The 18,848-nt window shown below is 34.4% G+C and overlaps 1 protein-coding gene and 1 pseudogene across 1 annotated transcript in view; one reads left to right on the forward strand and one right to left on the reverse strand.

Annotated features, from left to right (window-relative positions):
• Window positions 1–18,848, forward strand: part of FARP1 (FERM, ARH/RhoGEF and pleckstrin domain protein 1) — a 299,358-nt gene that overhangs the window by 104,302 nt on the left and 176,208 nt on the right. The gene's annotated exons all lie outside the window — the stretch shown is intronic.
• On the reverse strand, window positions 5,912–11,587 carry LOC127553354 (COP9 signalosome complex subunit 7b-like; annotated as a pseudogene).

An 18,848-nucleotide genomic window follows, 5' to 3' on the forward strand; every position in this document is an offset into this window, starting at 1 on the left:
TTGACAAATTTTATTAAGAAAAGCAAATATACTTTAGTCTGAGTCATAGGATATTACAATTTTATGGTATCAAATTTCAACCAAATATGGAAGTTTAGAGGTTTTTAGTTTTCTGTGTTGTTCTTCCCTCACATTTGAATCTTGTCTAACACAATTAATTTTCTACAGATATTGGCATGTTTTGTAGTTGTATGATAAAGTGAAAGCAGGGGGAGAAATGCCAATTTCCTCTTGAAATTAGAGCTGTTTTTCCTGAAGGACAGGGTTGAGGAGAGAAATCCAAAATTTGAGATAAGACAGTTGAAACCATGTGCTTGATTTTTAAAAAAATTCTGTGGGTTTATACTTAGTTATTCATCATTTAAAAATACTTGTCCACCAAACTCTGTTTGGAAATATAGAAAAGCTACTGGATGAGTTAGCATAATAAACAAAAGAAATTTGTGATCTGAATTTTTGGGAATATCCCATATTTTAAAAGATATTTCAGAAATCCTTGTCATTTTACTTAAAAAAAGATCCATTGATCCTTTAAACTTAGTTTCTGGGTGGAATAGCTAGAGAAAAAGATTGCAGCTACTTCCCCATTACAGAATTATATTGATGTCTCCTTTATAATCCTTGATTTAAAGATTTAAGTGTTTTATGTTTGAAACCATCATAATTTAAATATGAAAATTTGAATGTTTCAGGAAGACCTATGACGCCGTTCAAGTTAGTGTATTGCCCTCAACAGTTATTTTGTCAATTGTGCTTTTGTTGGTAGAGAAGGAACTGCTTTCCCTTCCCCTTGCCAGTTTTTAAAACATCACTGAAATTTCTATTAGTGTTCTACTAAAGTTGACTCCCTGCTGATTCCATTACTTAGTGAATGAAAAGCTATGGGATTCAGTTTTATGGTAGTTTATTTTTGGTATTTGTGTTTTGGCTTGAATAACAAATACTTTTTAACAATGAATAATTTTCTGCAAGGAGTTGAAAGCTCTTCTGTAAATCACCATTTAGGTAGGGAACTGTAACCAGATGATAATTGGTGATAGAAAGTTAGCCAAATTCTTATTAACGTTAGTGCTAAAATTGTGGTCTACAGTAGTCCTATGGATCGAAATTTTGAGGTTTAATCTTATTCCTCCTACCCAGTATATTTTTATACTATTAATTTGAATCCATGATGTTTAAAAAAAAAAAGCAAAAAAAAATTAGCAAAACCTCTAACTGTAAAAGTATAAGGAACAGGGGCAGTTACTTGATGTAGTGGATAGCTTAACCCAATTGCCTCAGCAAAACAAAACAAAACAAAAAAATTATAGGGACAATATATTCAAGGAATATTTTTGATTAGAGGGGAATTGAAGGAACAGAATCAGTTTTAGTGATTCTTACCCCAGTATTTTTGTTCCTGTGTTCTTTCCATTGGATAGCAGTGGATTATGGGGGCAAGAAGATGTCCACTTAAATCACAGAAAGAAGCTCCAGTTGGAAATTTTCCCTTCCAAATGCCCTGAAGGCAAAGTGAAGAGTTGTACTAGGGTGGAGGCATTGGTTTCCCACCCCTCCTTTCTATTGTTAAAAGCTCAGTGTCCTCCTAGAACTAACATTCAACAAAAAAGAATTAAGACCTTTGCTATCCTAATTGAAGAGTGCATCATATGGCTCACCTTAGCAAACTAGCTCCCTCTATGTTTCATATTTCACCCTGATCATTTCAGTAATTCAAAAAACTCTTCCATTCTTTTATTAAAATGAGATAGTTCTAAGAAGACTGGAGTCTAAAGTAGTTCTGAGGGCTAAGCACTTTGTGATCCCTTAGAAGGTATTTAGACATTACAGATACAGCACTACTAAAAGCTGTTCATTGGCTTTTCAGAGTTATGATTTTAAACAAAAGGGTAGTTAATTTCACAAGAACAGTATTATAAAGGAAGGATACTCCAAGTACTATAGCAGAGAGTTAGGGATAATGATATGGTAAAACTGTTGAAATAGCCTTGTGAGGAATTATTTGCATGTACTGTTAGATTGAGAGAGATTCTTTAAATCAGGCTGGTTCTCTTCTGAATCCAATTCTCCCTGTGCAACAGGAGAACTGTTCGGTTCTGCAAATGTGTAGTGTATCTAGGATATACTGCAACATATTTAACATATATAGGACTGCTTGCCATCGTGGGGGGGGGGGTGGAGGGAGGGAGGGGAAAAAACGAAACATAAGCGAGTGCAAGGGATAATGTTGTAAAAAATTACCCTGGCATGGATTCTGTCAATACAAAGTTATTATTAAATAAAATTAAATTAAAATTAAAAAAAAATAAATCAGGCTGGTTCTGATGCTCCAGAGTAGATATAGAATAGGTAGACACTTTTCACAATTAGGGGTTAATATCCATTGTCATGCTCACACATAAGCAGCGACTTTTATAGCTAGGATGGCTCAAGGATTGGTACAATGGGCTATTCATTGACCTCTCTAGAAGTCCATAAACCTAATATGACCTTAAACTGTCTTAGATGCTGAAAACAGTATTGAAGGAAGGAAGGTTAAAAATAATCTAACCTGCTGGTTTAGTCTGAAACATAGGACCGTCCTTGTTTTTGGCTCAGTTTGTGGGTGACTTTTGTCTAGCCACACTGAGCAGAGTCAGGGAGGAGGAACAGAGGAGTTATTTTTGCTATCACTACTTGATTCCTTATGACCATCTTAATATTAAGACATCTCTGGTTGTCTTCTGATAGAGATAGAGACTGAACAAATGAAACCTTAAATGAAAGCTGACTCTGAGTGAAGCAGAAATTATTAAACAATGCCAGTGTGTTTGTTTTACTTTTTATTTTCTTCTTCCTTATTTTGTCTCTTTGTTCCCTTCTTACTCTTTCTACTTCTCTATTTTTCCCTTTCTCCTCCTTTTTCCTGTGTAAGAACAACAGGGGTTGTTTTTTTCCCTTTTAATAGAATTTTGTTTTTTCCAAATACATGCAACTATAGTTTTCAATATTCACCTTTGCAAAACCATTTTTTTTCTCTCCTTCCTCCTCCCTCCCCAAGACAGCAAGCAATCTGTCTAAATTAAACATGTGTGATTCTTCTAAACATTTCCATGTTCATCATGTTACATGAGAAAAATCAGATGAAAAGAGAAGAAAACATGAGAAAGGAAAAAAAAAAACAACAACTCTCCAAAAAGGTGAAAATACTGTTTTGATCCACATTCAGTCCCCATTGTTCTCTCCGAATGCAAATGGCACTTTCCATCACAAGTCTATTGGAAATGCCAACAATGGTTGTTTTTTAAGCATTCTTAAACACTTTTTAAAAAATCCTCAAGTCTTTGAAAATATGTCATAATTTGGTTTTGTGAAATATAGTGGCCACGAAGTTGAATGAAGAATGTGATGTTCAGTTATCTGCATGTGAAACTGAAATAAACACAAAGCTAATTTCTAAGGTTGTGATGACTTTGGAAATGATTCTTCTTAGTTTATCATTACTCCAGCCATAACACATATTTTTCAACCTTGCTTCAGATAACTTTATCAGGGAGGTCATTTCTTAGACTCATCAGAGACTGAAAAGCAGTGGGGGCAAGGAAAAATGGTGTTATTTTTAAGAAATTATCTGCAGCTGTGTAATTCTTTTTCCAAGTTTTTCTCTTTCATTTTGTTACCTGCTAGAAAAACAAGCAAAGAAACAACAAAACAAAACAGAAAAACATCAACAAAAATGCCTTTTTTGGGGGGTAGTTTATCTCAAGGCTTCTATATATATACATTATACACTTTAAGATCTGAGTTTATTTCCTCTTAGAGAAGATCTATACCAGTCAGCAGTTAGGGTATGGAATACAAGAATTATTTATTCAGTAGATTATGGTTTTGGAGTTATTCAAAACAAGGAAAATGTGAGATCCATTTCCAAATGATCTTTATTGGGCACATCATATAACAAATTAATGATATGAGAAAAAATTACTGGAGAGAATTTTTTTTTTTTTTTTACCACAGTTGACACAAGGGTAGGATAAGATAGGATAGCATCTTTCATTTAAGATTTCATTTGTTCAGTAAACTCTCAGTTGTGAAAGTTCCTTTTATCAATGTAGGTTAGTACTTAATTTTAATTAGAGATTTTAAAGTTAAGTCTTAGAGAGTTGACTAGAGCAATGAAAATTTGGATTATTTGCTTAGGATGACAATGTCAGCATTTATTGGAAGCAAGACTTGGCCCCAGGAACAAAATATGAAAATATTATTAGATGATGCTTTTAGATGTAATTATATTTTAAATTTCTGTTTTTGAATATTGTGTGAGAGCATTTTAGAGAGAAGACAATGCCATCAATATCTGGGTTCATCAAAGTGATACAGATAATGACAGAGTTAAGGATTGACTGGAGGGATATTTGAACACATTCCTTTGCATCAGTGCTTTTTGTAAAACAAATGCCAAATGTGAAGTGCAAAGGCTTGCTGGATTCAAACCCCTGTCCTGTCATTAAATAGCTGTATTGTTGAGATTGTCACTTAACTTATATGGGTCTCAATTCTTTTGTCTATAAAATGAGAGCTGCGCGAAATTACCACGAAGGTCCCTCTAGTTCTAAATCTATAATCCAATATTCTACTCATCTGTCAGGCTGATCTTACTGAAGCACAGGTCTGACCATTCGGTAACTTCTAGTGAGACTCTGTCAAACATAAAATTCTCTGTTTGACTTCTAAAGTTCTCCATAACCTGGATCTTTTCTATTTTTCCAGTCATGAGTCTTCCTTTCTCCATTCCCAGTGCTGTTAGCTGCTCCTTTATACCTCCAATTTATACTACTAGAAAGATCTTTTCCACCAGTACAAACCAATGAGCCTTTCTCAGAGGAATCTTTGACTATGTACAATTATACATTGTTCTGCAGTTTAACTCTGTTTTGAAGAAGAGTTTTCTAGCAGGGGAAAGATAGGTTTCTTTTTTTTTTTTTTTAACAATAAATTGATATTTTAATGTTTTCCCCTTTAAAGTAGCCTTTTCCCTTTCATTTGAGCGGTTGTTTTCAGCATCAGGCCAGAACCTTTGATTTTAAAACAAAAATAAAACTCTTCAATTAGATGCAATGTGAATCACCTATAGTTACTATGTAACACATGTTAACAAAGGAGAAAAAAGAAAAGGAAAGAATTGAACTGTTTTAGAATTAAAACCTGAAACAAAAAAATTAAAATATAACCTGAAACAATCAAGTCCAGAAATGCCAGGCAAATCTATTTCCTTTGCCAAAATCTTACCAAAAGGGCTCTGGGCCAATTGCTAAGTGGGGAGAAGCAAGAAGTCTGGGGCATAATAGCCAATCCTTTAAATGGGGATCCCCGGCATCATTCTCCCCACCAAGGAGAGATTTTCTTAGATTTTTTTTGATGAGGGAACAATTAATGCCTTCACAAATTTAGGAGCTGTGGAGCTAAGATAGCCAGAAGGGAATAGCTGCCTAGAGAGGCAGCTTCTGCCATCCAGCACCATACTGAACAAAGACACAGCACTATTCTGTATAGCTCAGTCATTTTCCCAGTCATTAGTTGAACCAGTTATTTTCCTACTAGTAAGAGACAAACTAGGCTTAATAGGCAAGAAATCTCTCGGTTTAGTAAGCACAGCCTAGAACACATCCCTTTCTTTTAAATCAGAGCTGCCAACTAGTGATGAAGCCGAAAGAAGACTCCTGCCTTGTTGATACTTGGCTAGAGATTTCTTATACCACTTTTGATATTGTGACAAAACATGTATCACTGGAACATTTGGCAGAGAAAGGAAGGACATAACTTGATGGCATCATTAGAGCCTTTGAGTTTTAAAGGAACAGCTGAAAACAAGCATTAGTTAACTAAAACCATACCAATTGGGGAAATCATTGAAAGGATGAGAGACTTCATATTACAGTAAACCCACCAAAAGTAAAAAAGGAAAAACCATGGCTTCTGCTATTTCCCTTCCCCAATCCATTGGGTGTTTGCTGCCCCAGCCTGCCCAGTGGCAGCTGGACACCAGATCTTTCACTTCAGACATTTTCTTAGTGGGCTCCCATTGTTCAGCATGAGAGGGGCACTTTGGCTCTACCAGCTGCTACTCAGTCTCTAGAATTGATGAAATTCTGCTGTAGCTTTAATGTTTTCTTGATGTTAGTGATCTTGGTCTCCACCTGCTGCTGAGTCCAGTTGAAGTTCTCCTTCTGTTGGGAGGCTTAATTTTGCTTAATTTCTAATAGAACATTTGTCACGCCATTCTTGCAAGGTTTTGATAAGATTGTCTGTGTCCTTCTTTGAATGTCTTGGCCAATACAAAAGTCCACCTCAAGTAGCTAGTTGTACTGATCCAATTTGCTTTGAACGGTGCCCACATAGACAGTTTCATTGGTGAGATCTTCTAGCTGCCAAAGTTTCTGCATCTTGAGATTCTTCAGTGGCACTAGGCAAGGAATACACTTCATTCTTGCTGCCAAGCTTACAATAGTGAGATGATTTAGCTTGTTCTTAGGGACCCATGCTTAGTTCAGGTAGGCTTTCCTTGTTAACTCTATGATTTGGGTATGTTCCATAAGCAAACAGACAGCAACTGATAGTAAATAGCATTAACACTTTTTATAAGTTTCTGCACATTGTTCCACTTGAGCAACTCTCTAAACATGTATATCCCAGAAACCTTCAGGACTTATATGAGCAGCGAAGGCTGAGCTATTGGTGTCTTGGGCTAATAAAATAAATTGCTCTAGGAGTTTACAGGAGGGTTTTTATTTGCCTGTATAGTATATTCAATCTCCTCCTCTGTTTCTCCATGGATTAGCTCCAAGCACCTCCACACAGATTGTCAGATGGCTTCATGGGCTTATTTCTTCAGGTTTTTTTCTTCATGTATGCTAGGTGAGGTCAAATAGTTCCAGGTCCAGACATTGTGGGAGAAAAGGGTATCATTAATTCTCAGTTGTTATCAAATGAGGTAATGTTTATGAAACTCTTAATATAATGCTTAGTATAGGTGCTTAATAAATCCTGTCCCCATCTCCCCACTCCCACCCCTCATCAGAATTACAATTCTAAAGGCAAATTACTCACCACCAAAAGTTACTTATGGGAGAAAATGTTTTGTTTCTTACAAGCTATAACAGTCTTCGTTGTCTACCAGTATAGTTCTCTGTCAAGAAGTTCCCTATGCCAATTAGATAAAAAAATTTAATTTAAAAGAAGCCATTACTGTTTACTACTGGTTACTGGATTGTTGGGGAACCATTATTACAGGCAGAAACCCCACATTTAAATGTGTTAAAGAATGTTGGGGAAAGGACTTTAGTTAAACAATCCCTCTTATTTTCAAACAACTCTTTTTGTAATCACTAGTTGGTTCATGTGTCAGCTTTAGATTCTGGACTAGTAGGTAATACTAATCTGAATATGTCTTTTTTTTTCCTTTTAAGGCAATGGAGCCTAGATGGTAAATGGACCTTCTGTTATTTTATCTATGTAGGGAACTCCCATTTCCCTACCAGTGCAGATCTGTTGCTGTTTGGAAACTTCTGTTTTTAAGTATTGCCTGAAACATTGAGAATTTAAGAGATTTAAGGTGGGCCAAGGACTCCCAGAATGGCCCTCTGACCACTAAACCATTTTGATTCTCATCTGTATGCTCAATTTTCACATCCTATTTCCCAAATAATTAAAACAATTTGATTTACATTCAGCTCATAAATTAAAAAGTTTATGGACTTAAATTCCCTGGGGTCAACCCCCAGGAAGATTTAAATTGTTCCATAGAATGTTATGAATTTTCTTTCTGAATGTGCAGGAATAGCTGTCCCATATTTTATAAGTACTTGATCAGTCTGATTCAGTGAGATGATATTGTATTTTATAACTCATTAATATTTGGAAAATAGTGTATTCCATTATACAGTCATCTGTCAGCTATCTCTGTAATAGATCCTAAACCCATTAGAATGTACTTTAGTAGTATAAATGCATTATACTTATGCCAAAAATCAGAGGGAACATTGAATCTAGTGATAGACAGTATACCTATTCTATGTGTTGTATATGTGTGTTTACATGCTTAAACCCAAACATTCTAAATATAAAACAAAAAGAATATAATTTTGTTAACTTTGAATAAAGCAAGGTGTTTCCATTAAATTAAGTACAGTTGAGGAAATTCCAGAAGGTTATCTCTCCAATTAAAAATTAATCTTTATTCCTGCCCATATGGTACATAGCATCATGCACTGACTGATCTGAAACTCCTGCAATTCTACACACAGCATGATTTTTTGAACAGTCTGACTCAAAAGAGAGCCTCCCCTTTTCATATTTAACAATGACTGTCCAAATAGCATTTGGATCAAAGGATCGTTTTTTTTGTCAGTAAACTAAAAAAATGTTAATATAATGTTTGAAATCTTAAGTGAACTAATATGACAAGACAAAACTATGTTTTTTGTGTCTTAAACTCAATACCTATGAGAAGTAGATTTAGTTTCTTGGAGGTTAAGTAGTTTAACCTAATCCTGACTGAATAAGCAGATGCTCTCATAGGGAGTCTGGCATCTGGGACTGTCAGCACTCATCATAAAGATCTAATAAGACAAAATTATAATTTTTCCCTATAGAAAATTCACATAAGTGGCCAAATAAAAATATATTTTGTGTATTAAATTTTGATACCCATATAACATATGAATTCTATTATAATTTCAAAAATGATACCTGGGTGGTTGCCTGTGAAGCTGTGATGTTTAAAGTTCTTCCTAGCCCTTGATCTATAATCCTCTGATCTGAGGATCCCTTTTTAGATAAGCTGAGATTTGCTGCTATATTGAACCTTCAAGAGGCATCCCAAGATGATAGAATCTTAGACTTTAAGAACTGCCAACTACATTAGACATCTTACGTCAACACTCTTATTTTACCAGTGAATAGACTAAGAGTTAAAGAGGTTATTGTCATGCTTCCTGCATGTCTCAAACTGTGAAATCTTGGGCTTATGCAGAAGTGACTCTTGGAGTAAGACTATAGGCCTGGCTTAGAAACAGAATTATTTTGTTGAGACTAGTTACAATGCTAAAATACACAGTAAACTCTGGCGAGCCAATTTAACCCCATTACCTTGATTATGGTAATATCCTAAGACCATTAACATTTTCTTTGAATAGTTTTGTTTTATCATCTGCTGATATTTTCCCTTCATTATTGGAACTGAGACTTTGAGGATTAAGATCTAAAGAATTTGGTCCTAAACAACCTAAATGCTCATAGATAACATTGCATAGAGATAACAATATCATGTAAATAGTTCTCATGAACAAAAATGGGGAATTAGCAGCAATTCAGGGATTTTAAAAAATCCCAAAACTGATAGACAATGCATATATATATATTCCCTTAAATTTCTTCCCAGAAAAAATTTTAAATCCTAATATATGTAGAATTCTTAGGACAATTTTATTAGGGAATTTAGTTCAGATGCATTAGGGTCTTTTTTTTTTTTTCTTGTTTTTCTTATCATACTTGCTAGGGATTACTTATATACAGAAATTTATCTCAGAAGATCCAAAGAAAAGTATGCCAAAGATTTATGGGAAGGGAATTTCTGATGTTCTAAAGCACTGACTACCAATTTTATAAATATCCTTCTTTTGTTCACCAATTTCCTATTTACAAATGAAATAATAAACGTGATTTCCTTCTTGAACTTATTTATCTGATGTTCCACTCTCATATTTCAATTATGATGTCACAAACAGTACAAAATGCTTCTCTCAAGGTAAAGCACATAGTAGTATAGTTTCAATTATAGTAAGAAGAATTAGAGTTAGCTGCCATCTTTAATGTAGGACTCTGTATTTGGGTATTTGAGGTGATTGCGAATACATACATCATGGGCATATATAGAGCATCTGAGAAGGGATTATTGAATTCTGTATTTCCAGAGTAAAGCGTATACTTGAGAATTAATTTCTTCCATTATCTAATAATTATCTTCAATTTCTCACTGATTCAAGACTCTCACTCATTATAGTGATTACTTAGAAATATTTTGTAGAATGATCAGGTCAGTATCTATCTGGAAATAGCTATGCTAGTCACATTTCATTCTGGCTCATGAGTCGATTGGACTAGATGATACCTAAGGTCCTTGATAACTGTAGGATCATGATTTGTAAATGCTTTTCAGTTAAGAAAAACCACTGAAATGATTGCTGTTTGAATATTTTCTTTAATTAGATTATTAATTTCCTTAATAATATTCATTCTCAACTTCCATTTAGCCATGCTATTTCCCATGGCTTTGAATCACACTTATAGGAAATAGGAAAAGATTTTTTAAAATTATCTGTTCACAATTAAAAAAAATTAAAAAGACAGAATGACATCTTTAGAAATGTTACATAGTATGCTCTTCTCAGGATATACTGATATTATATGCATAAGGACAGTACTGTGCTTTTTAAAAACTTTTGACAGAGAGGGGGAATGAGAAGCCTACAAAAGTGTAAATATTTAAACTGACCCATTAGTCTGTCCAAAAACCTTTGTGGGAGAACTTACATTTTACAAAATGTTTGAATAAATTTTATTTTTTAGGTCTTTTCAGAACCTGTTAATTTCTCTTTCCTTTCCTTTCTTATTAATTCATTCAGTAACATCAATTTTTTTCTCTAAGTTCTATATCCAGCTAGTCTTGTCCATACTCCATCACATTCAACATTTAATGTAGGAGCTCTGTTATCAAGGTCTAGACAGCTTGAATAGATATCTTTCTATCTCAGGCAGCCAATAAGCTTTTAAGTGCCTTATTTGTGACAGGCACAGTGCTAAGTGCTAGGGATATAAAGAAAGGCAAAAGATAATACCTACTCTCAAAGAGTTTACAATCTAAAAAGAGAGACAACCTGCAAACTCAAACAATCTAGTGCACAGAATAAGAAAATAAGATTGCCTTTTCATTTAAAAAAATGTTTGAAAATATGTATAACTTTGATATAATTTCACTTGCTCCAAGACACTCATAGCCACTTCATGTCTAGAATGGCCTTGAGAAGCTACAACATTATCATAATTTAATTAAACCTAATGAAGACATATGACACCATGACAAATAAGAAGTGTTTCATTTAATGGTGTTTCCTCTAATCTGTAGTATTCATGTGGAAGCACAAAGTGTTATAATTTGTTATCTTTATTCTTTTCCACTTCATTCACCTTTTATCCATCTCTTTCTTTTCTTCCATTTCCATCATTTTTTTTTTTGAGCAGCTTTTATTGTTCTCTTTCATCAAATTATCCTTTCAGTTTTTAATTCTTTTTGATATTTCTTCAGTTTGTCCACTTATTATTATAAAGTTACTTCTCAGTGTTATTTCACTAAGTTTCTTTTCATTTCTTTTTCTTTTCTTGGCCACATTCTGATGGATGTGTCAGGGGTTTTATCCTTGATTTTAGGATAACATAGTTTATGCACCATGAAGGTGTCTGATGGTGGCCATTTAGGGTCATTGGCATCCTTCTTCTTGCTGTTTCTCATTGATCCATAGTCTTACTTCTTTATCATATCATACCTCGTCATCCTTTTGCATTTCTTCAGATATAGAGTTCTCATTCCCTAATCTTTCTGAACACTTTTAAGAAAATTCTGCAAAGTTGATAAGTTCCCCTAGATTCTTTTTCTTAGTCTTTTCATGATAGTCTTCATGCAACAAAGACATTTTGCCCACTCAGGTTTTATGAAATTACTTTTAACCAGGGATGAGCTGGTAACTGATTAACATCTGGCTCTCCAGTAAGAAAAAAGGTACTTAAGATACACTTTTAAATTTAATCTATAACATTAACATTTCCTGCATCACTTTCTTTTGTATAAACAATTAGCAGTATAATAAATCAAGTCATGATATGTAGCAGTTGCTGATTTTTGAGGTGTAAATGCTCACCCAGAAAATTTGAGGCTCTCATGAGGGGTAGAAGCTGACTCCAGCACTCTGTGCCTTTACCTGTATTGAACTCTGTATAGTTTCCATAATAGGAAATTAACCAATGCTTTTTGTTCTGTTCACAACTAGAGTTCAGTTCATTTAATACTTAACAAGAGTCTACTGTATACCAGACATGGTGATAGTGCTCAGTTTAGAGAGGGAGTTAGGGGGTAGGAGTGAGGGTAGGAATGGGGGAATCAAGGAGATCTCAGAGAGGAGGTAGCAACTAAGATGAGCTTTGATGTAAGATACAGAGACAAAAGGGAACATTTTAGACACAGAGAAACTGTCTCCATCTTTGTCTCTTTGTTAAAAACAGGACAATTTGATGAAAGCAAAAAGAACAATAAATCTGTGTGTCTGTATGTGTGTGTTTGCAAAGAGGGAGGAGATGGTATTAAGTAAAATGTTGATGTCATGAAGACTGAAAAACTTAAAAGTAGATGAGAGTCAGATGTTCAGGTGTTTTTGATAGTGGGCATCTTTTTATTGTAATTGAAGTCCATGATAGCTTGGAAAAATCTTATTCTAAAATCTGAAATCCTTTTTAAAAAAGTTTTTACTTAGTAAATAATTTGGCTTATATCCTTACCAAGCTATTAAATCATTTATACCTTTATCACTCCCTTCCTGCCTCCCCCACTCCCTGCCATCTTTTTAAAGCTAAGATGACTTCATTCTAGCTTTTCAGTGGGGTCTCCACAGGGCCAGGTGCTTGGTTGCTATTTCTTTCAGGAGCAACTCCCATGATTTCTGATTTTTAATGCTTAAGTAACCCAGTCTTTGCCAACCCACTGTGCTCATCAAGTTTGCCTGCTCCTCCCCTGGGTAAAGCATATACAATGTGATCTAATTACGTTCAGTATTTTGTGGAAGAGTACTTAATTTTGGAATAAACTTGGAGACAAAGCTTTACTTGAAAGATAGTTGAAATATACTCTAAATAATTAAGTATGTGCTATACTTGACTGGGCAGATACAGATAAACATTTTTTTTAAAGTAGGAAACAATGTTATGATTAAACTTTTCTTATGAACTTCTGTTCTATCTTTATGTGCTCCTTAACATGATGGAGTAAGATATAACAAAAGTTATGAAGTATGGTTTTTAAATCAAAGCTATAATATCTACAATAGAAGGGATTTAAAGGTCTTCTATTCCAGTGGTTTCAAAGTCAAATAGAAATAGGGCCACTGAACCTTATGTAAGGATCCCTATAGGTACATTTGAAATCCATATGATAACATCTGTATTTTATTATATTTTAATTTGTTTCATTAAATATTTCCCACTTATGTCAGTTATGATATCAAATTTTGTAAATACAGGCTAGGAGGATCAACAGAATGGTAAATTCAGACATATGGCAGAATTGGGGAGGAAGATGATGAGATTCATTAGGGACATTGAACTTGAAGTGTCAGTATTAACAATCATGTGATGATGCCCAGAAATCAGTTTTGAAAAATAGACTTGGAACTCAGGGAATTCCATATCCAGGATTGGTTATGTAGATTTTAAGGCATTATCTTTAGTCAGAACCCCCAAAGGAAAGCAGTGGGTAAAGTGTTATGGGAAGAACAGACAAAAAAGACATCCTTCAGAAGGCAGGAGCTTCTGACCTGAAAATTCAAGGAAGTCTGGAAATCTAGAAGGTTTTGTTGCAATAAAAATGGTAGGTAAAATCAGGGAGTAAATAAGAAGGGGGATAAAGATAAGAATGTAGGGAAAGATGAGATAAGGGCTAAGGATAAAATTTGGGTGTACATAGGAGCATGCAGAGAAAAGTGAACTCTCATACCCTCTCCAAAGAAGAAAAAGATCTATAAGAGAGGTAAGAAAAAGATCTGTAAGAGAGGTAACAGCAGAGAAGTGTCACAAGGTATAAAAAGGTAATCAATAATATCTAATGCTGGAACACCAGCACTGTGCAAAGGTTATTGGATCTGAAATTAAGAACTCATTAATGGTCTCAGAGAATTTTTTAAGCAGAGTAGTGGGAAATTGAAGTAAAGTTACAGTAGGTTAAGTGGATGGTGACAAAATAGAATCAGATTATTTCTAAAATTTTAGCACTGAAGGAAAGAAGAGGGGTTGAATATTTATTTGAAATAATATCAGGGTCAAAGGAAGATTTGAAGTTTTATGATGTCATTAGAATTAGAGAGCCTGAGACATGCTTGTGTCAGTAAAAAGGAAGTATTGACTGTAAGAGAGACCAGGAATGCTCAGTGGAGAATAGTTCTGTTATAGATGGGAGGAGAAGGAATGAAGGGTCTAGATGAAAGATCATCTCATCCTCTGTGATTAGAAGAAGGAAAAGAATGGGGAAATATATAGAATCATCTTGAGATAGAGATGAGAAATTTATAAGAAACTGATTTTGTTTTATCCATAATGTAACTGTTACATGAGAAAATATATTTGCTAAGACCTCTTTTCATCTAAGAAGGCAAGATGATACATATTAACAGTAATTTTAGAATGTTACATGAAAAAAAAAAACTTCAAGAATTGTAGCCATTCTGTTTTTATTCTTTCAGTCCAATCACTAGATAGAAAGAAAAACAACCAAAGGGTTAGGAAGAGTTCTTGATTCATCTAAAACTATTCGATTTGTGTACTCTTGTATGTGGAAAGCATTTGTAAATCTCAGTTTTGATCTGGACCAATACTAGGGATATTTCTAGTGCAATTAGAGACTTGTATACAGCATCACAGTTAAGTATGCAATTTGTTTGCTTCTACCTTATGGCTTTTTAGATTTAACTGTTGAACATACAAGATGAGTTCATTTAAAAATGTATGAAGATGCTTTAGATTTGAAGGGAACAATGCTCAAGAAGATAAGTGGGGCATTCGAGTAGGTGTTTTGTAATTGTGAAAAATTCTCAGTAAAGAGCTTTTCACTAAAGTTGCCAAGTTTTTCTTAAGTCCATCCTACACAATTGATATTTTATTGTCTTGTTTATTAGATGCATTAATTGGAGTCAATTGCATCCCTCCTCCTCCTTAATTCCAGCAGCAGGCAAATTGAGTTTATCATTTTTTTCTTCAGCCTGATCAGGCATGCTGGGTAAATATTTACTAACTTGACTAAGGCTTGTAAAAACAGGAGTGGGATATGGATGCCCAGAAGTGGCTAAATTCCCATCATAGCAGCCATGTGAAAGAATTTTATTATCTGAAGTGGAAATATTGAAAAACCCTTAAAATTCTGAGTTATTTATTATAATGCAAAGTATGGGGTGTGGGGGACCCAGAACTAGTGGATTACTCTAATCCTATAGAAGATATCTAGAGAACTCTAATCCTCTAAGCTAAGTATGATGCTGTCAGGAAAAGTTAATGGAAATAAATATACAGAGAAGAAGGATGGGAACCTACAGAGAGAAAATAAAACAAACAGAAAAAGTTCCTCCTATATGTTGCCATCAGCCTTTTTATCCTTTCCATTTCCTCCAGTGATACCTCTTAGTGGTATCAAATTCAAATAAAAATGGATTCCCATAGGTTGCAAATTGATTAAAAAAACCACAGATTATTAACATTGTCTATGTTGTTTTATATTTTGTGGGCAGCTATCTGGTGCAATGGATAGAGCACTGGACCTGGGGTAAAGAAAATCCATCTTCTTGAATTCAAATCTGATTTTAGATATCTATTAACTGTGTAATCCTCTTCAAGTCTCTCTGCCTCGATTTCTTCATCTGTAAAATAAACTGGAGAAGAAAATGGGAAACCACTTCAGCATCTTTGCCAGAAAATCCCCAAATAGGGTCATGAAAAGTTGAACATAACTGAAACAACTGAACAACCAACAATTGTATTTTTATTTGTTTTCTTAAACATTTCCCAATTATATTTTATTCTGGTTCTCTGATACTAGGGAGTTTTGCCATTTTATACCTCTACCCACATTCATTAAATCAATGAAATTAATTTGTTAGAATCTACTAAATACATGCACATGTTTTTTATTGATGTTTATTTAGTGACTTTTTAATAGGATAAAGTGGAAGCTAAACTTGTGATTTCATAGATTTAAAATTTTTCTGGATGAGGAAAGTACAGTATAGATCTTTATCTTCTCTGCAACTTAAATACTTTTGGTATAACCTAGAGAAAAGGGTACCATACTCAAATAGAAAGAAATCCCTGCAAGCCACATGTTGACTTAGAAAACCACAAATTATTATCATCTGTGTTGTATTATGTTTTTATTTATTTTGTTAAATATTTTCCAATTACATTTTAATCTAGTTCAGGCCATCCTAGTATATATTGCGACAGCTCAAGAACATGCTTGATATCTCTAGCCTAGAGTTCTAACAAGTTAAATGACCTTTCTGGGGTCACTCAGTTAATCAGCATCAAATGCATGTCTTGAACCTAACTCTTTTTGGGTTCTATCTGGCTTTTTATCCACTATGTCATACTGCCTCTCAATTTCCTAATAAAACATTTCATGTTTAAAATCCCAACTATAAGAATTATGCCTCATATTAGGTGAGCAGCAGCTCTAAGTACCTTAGTAAGTAAGATATCCTCCAGGCTCTAAATAATGGAGTCTGCTGAAAGTGGGGTATCAAAGCACTCATTTCAGCAAAGGCCTTCTCTTTTAGAATTTAATGAGATTCTCTTTATATACTATGGTTGTCTGTAGCTGCCTATTAGAAACCTTTCCAGATGTAATCTGTCCTACAGTGTGATTTGCAAACCTGTCCCACTTGAAATTAAGTTAAACACTTTGAGATGGCTTCAGGAAGACGGCTATTTAAAATGCAATAAGTACGAGATACCTTGTAAGCTTTGACATTTTTATCACCCTGTAAAAACATATAGAAATAAAAATGGGAGAGAGATAATGACAGCTTAAATGTAAAAATGATCATGCATAAAATCTGGGAAAAGCATTCATATGATCATAGTTATAGAACTAGTAGAAACCTACACACACCATTGAGTCTTGTTTTACAAATGAGAAAAATGAGTCAGAGTCGGAAGTACCTGAAAGAGGATTTGAATGCAGGTACCCTGAAACCTAGCCAACAGTCTATCCACTGGGATCCTTTTTTTTTTTTCCTAGCCCACTTGAATAGTAAAGATAGGCTCTTTCTTTCTTCTTTCTGAATAGTAAAGATAGGATCTTCTTCCTTCCTTCCTCTCCTCTCTTCTCTTTCCCTCCCATCCTCTCCTCTTCTCTCCTCTCCTTATTAGGGTTAAGTGACTTAACCAGGGTCACAGGTAAGAAGTTTTAAGTGTCTGAGGTCATATTTGAACTCAGGTCCTCCTGACTTCAGGGCTGGTGCTCTATCTCCTGTGCCACCTAGCTGTCCCTAGGCACATTCTTTTAATAGAGTTCTAGGTTAATAGGTACTTATATAATGAAACTGCAATATTCCTTAAGATCATGGAATCTTATTTGAATTTCTGAAATAGATTTTCATACTGAAGAAACAACATACTGACCAACTAAAATAGGTGTTCCAGTTTAGTGGAAGAGGTTTTTTTTTTTTTTTCCATTTTTAAATGATTTTTCTAAACTAATTTTTTTGGGGGGATTTTGGGTTATATAATCTAGCTTTACCAAGGCCTGATAGCTTCTAGATAAAGTGGCCATGAGGATGACAGAATTAAAACACACACACACACACACACACACACACACACACACACACACACACATACACACACACACACTAATAATCCAAAGCTTGAAACCACAGTGATGCCTAAGATGCAGATAAAAAAAAAAAACAAAACTAAGTCTAATTATTCTTCTTATAATGCCTTTTAGTTATTTTCCACGAGAAGGTTTTGTAAAAATATTGCTTATTCTTTTATTCCTAATTTTAACAGTCTTCCTTCTATAGTTGTGGGGGATATAAAATCATATTCTTTTTAATTTTTTGTTTATATTAAATTTTTATTGGAAGTTTTTAATTTTCAAAACATATGCAAGGATAATTTTTCAGCATTGACCCTTGTAAAACCTTGTATTCCAATTTTTCTCCCTCTTCTCCCTACCCCCTCCCCTAGATGGCATGTAATCCAATATATGTTAAACATGGTAAAAATATATGTTAAATCCAATATAGGCATACATATTTATACAATTATCTCGCTACACAAGGAAAATCAAATAAAAAAGTTGAAAAATGAGAAAGGAAATAAAATTCAAGCAAACCACAACAAAAAGAGTGAAAATACTATGTTGCTGTCCACATTCAGTTCTCACTGTCTTCTCTCTGGGTGTAGACAGATGGCTTTCTTCATCATAAGACTATTGGAACTGGCCCGAATCATCTCATTGTTAGAAAGAACCATGTCCATCAGAATTGATCATCATATAATCTTAATATTGTCATATACCATGATCTCCTGGTTCTGCTCATTTCACTCAGCATTAGTTCACGTAAACCTCTTTAGGCCTCTCTGTAATCATCCTGCTGATCGCTTCTTATAAAACTATAATATTCCATAACATTCATACACCATAATTTATTCAGCCATTCCTCAATTGCTGGGCATCCACTCAGTTTCCAGTTTCTCACCACTATAAAAAGAGCTGCCACAAACATTTTTGCACATATGGGTCCCTCTCTCTCCTTTAAGATCTTTTTGGGATACAAGTCAATAGAAACACTGCTGGATGAAAGGGTATGCACAGTTTGATAACCCTTTGGGCATAATTCCAAATTGCTCTCCAGAATTTTTGGATCCATTCACAATAATGTATTAGTATCCCAGTTTTCCCACATCTCCTCCAACATTCATCATTATTTTTTCCTGTCATCTTAGCCAACCTGAGAGGTATGTTGTGGTATCTCAGAGTTGTCTTAATTTGCATT

The sequence above is a fragment of the Antechinus flavipes genome, chromosome 3 (assembly GCF_016432865.1).
Source record: "Antechinus flavipes isolate AdamAnt ecotype Samford, QLD, Australia chromosome 3, AdamAnt_v2, whole genome shotgun sequence".
Taxonomy (NCBI): domain Eukaryota; kingdom Metazoa; phylum Chordata; class Mammalia; order Dasyuromorphia; family Dasyuridae; genus Antechinus; species Antechinus flavipes.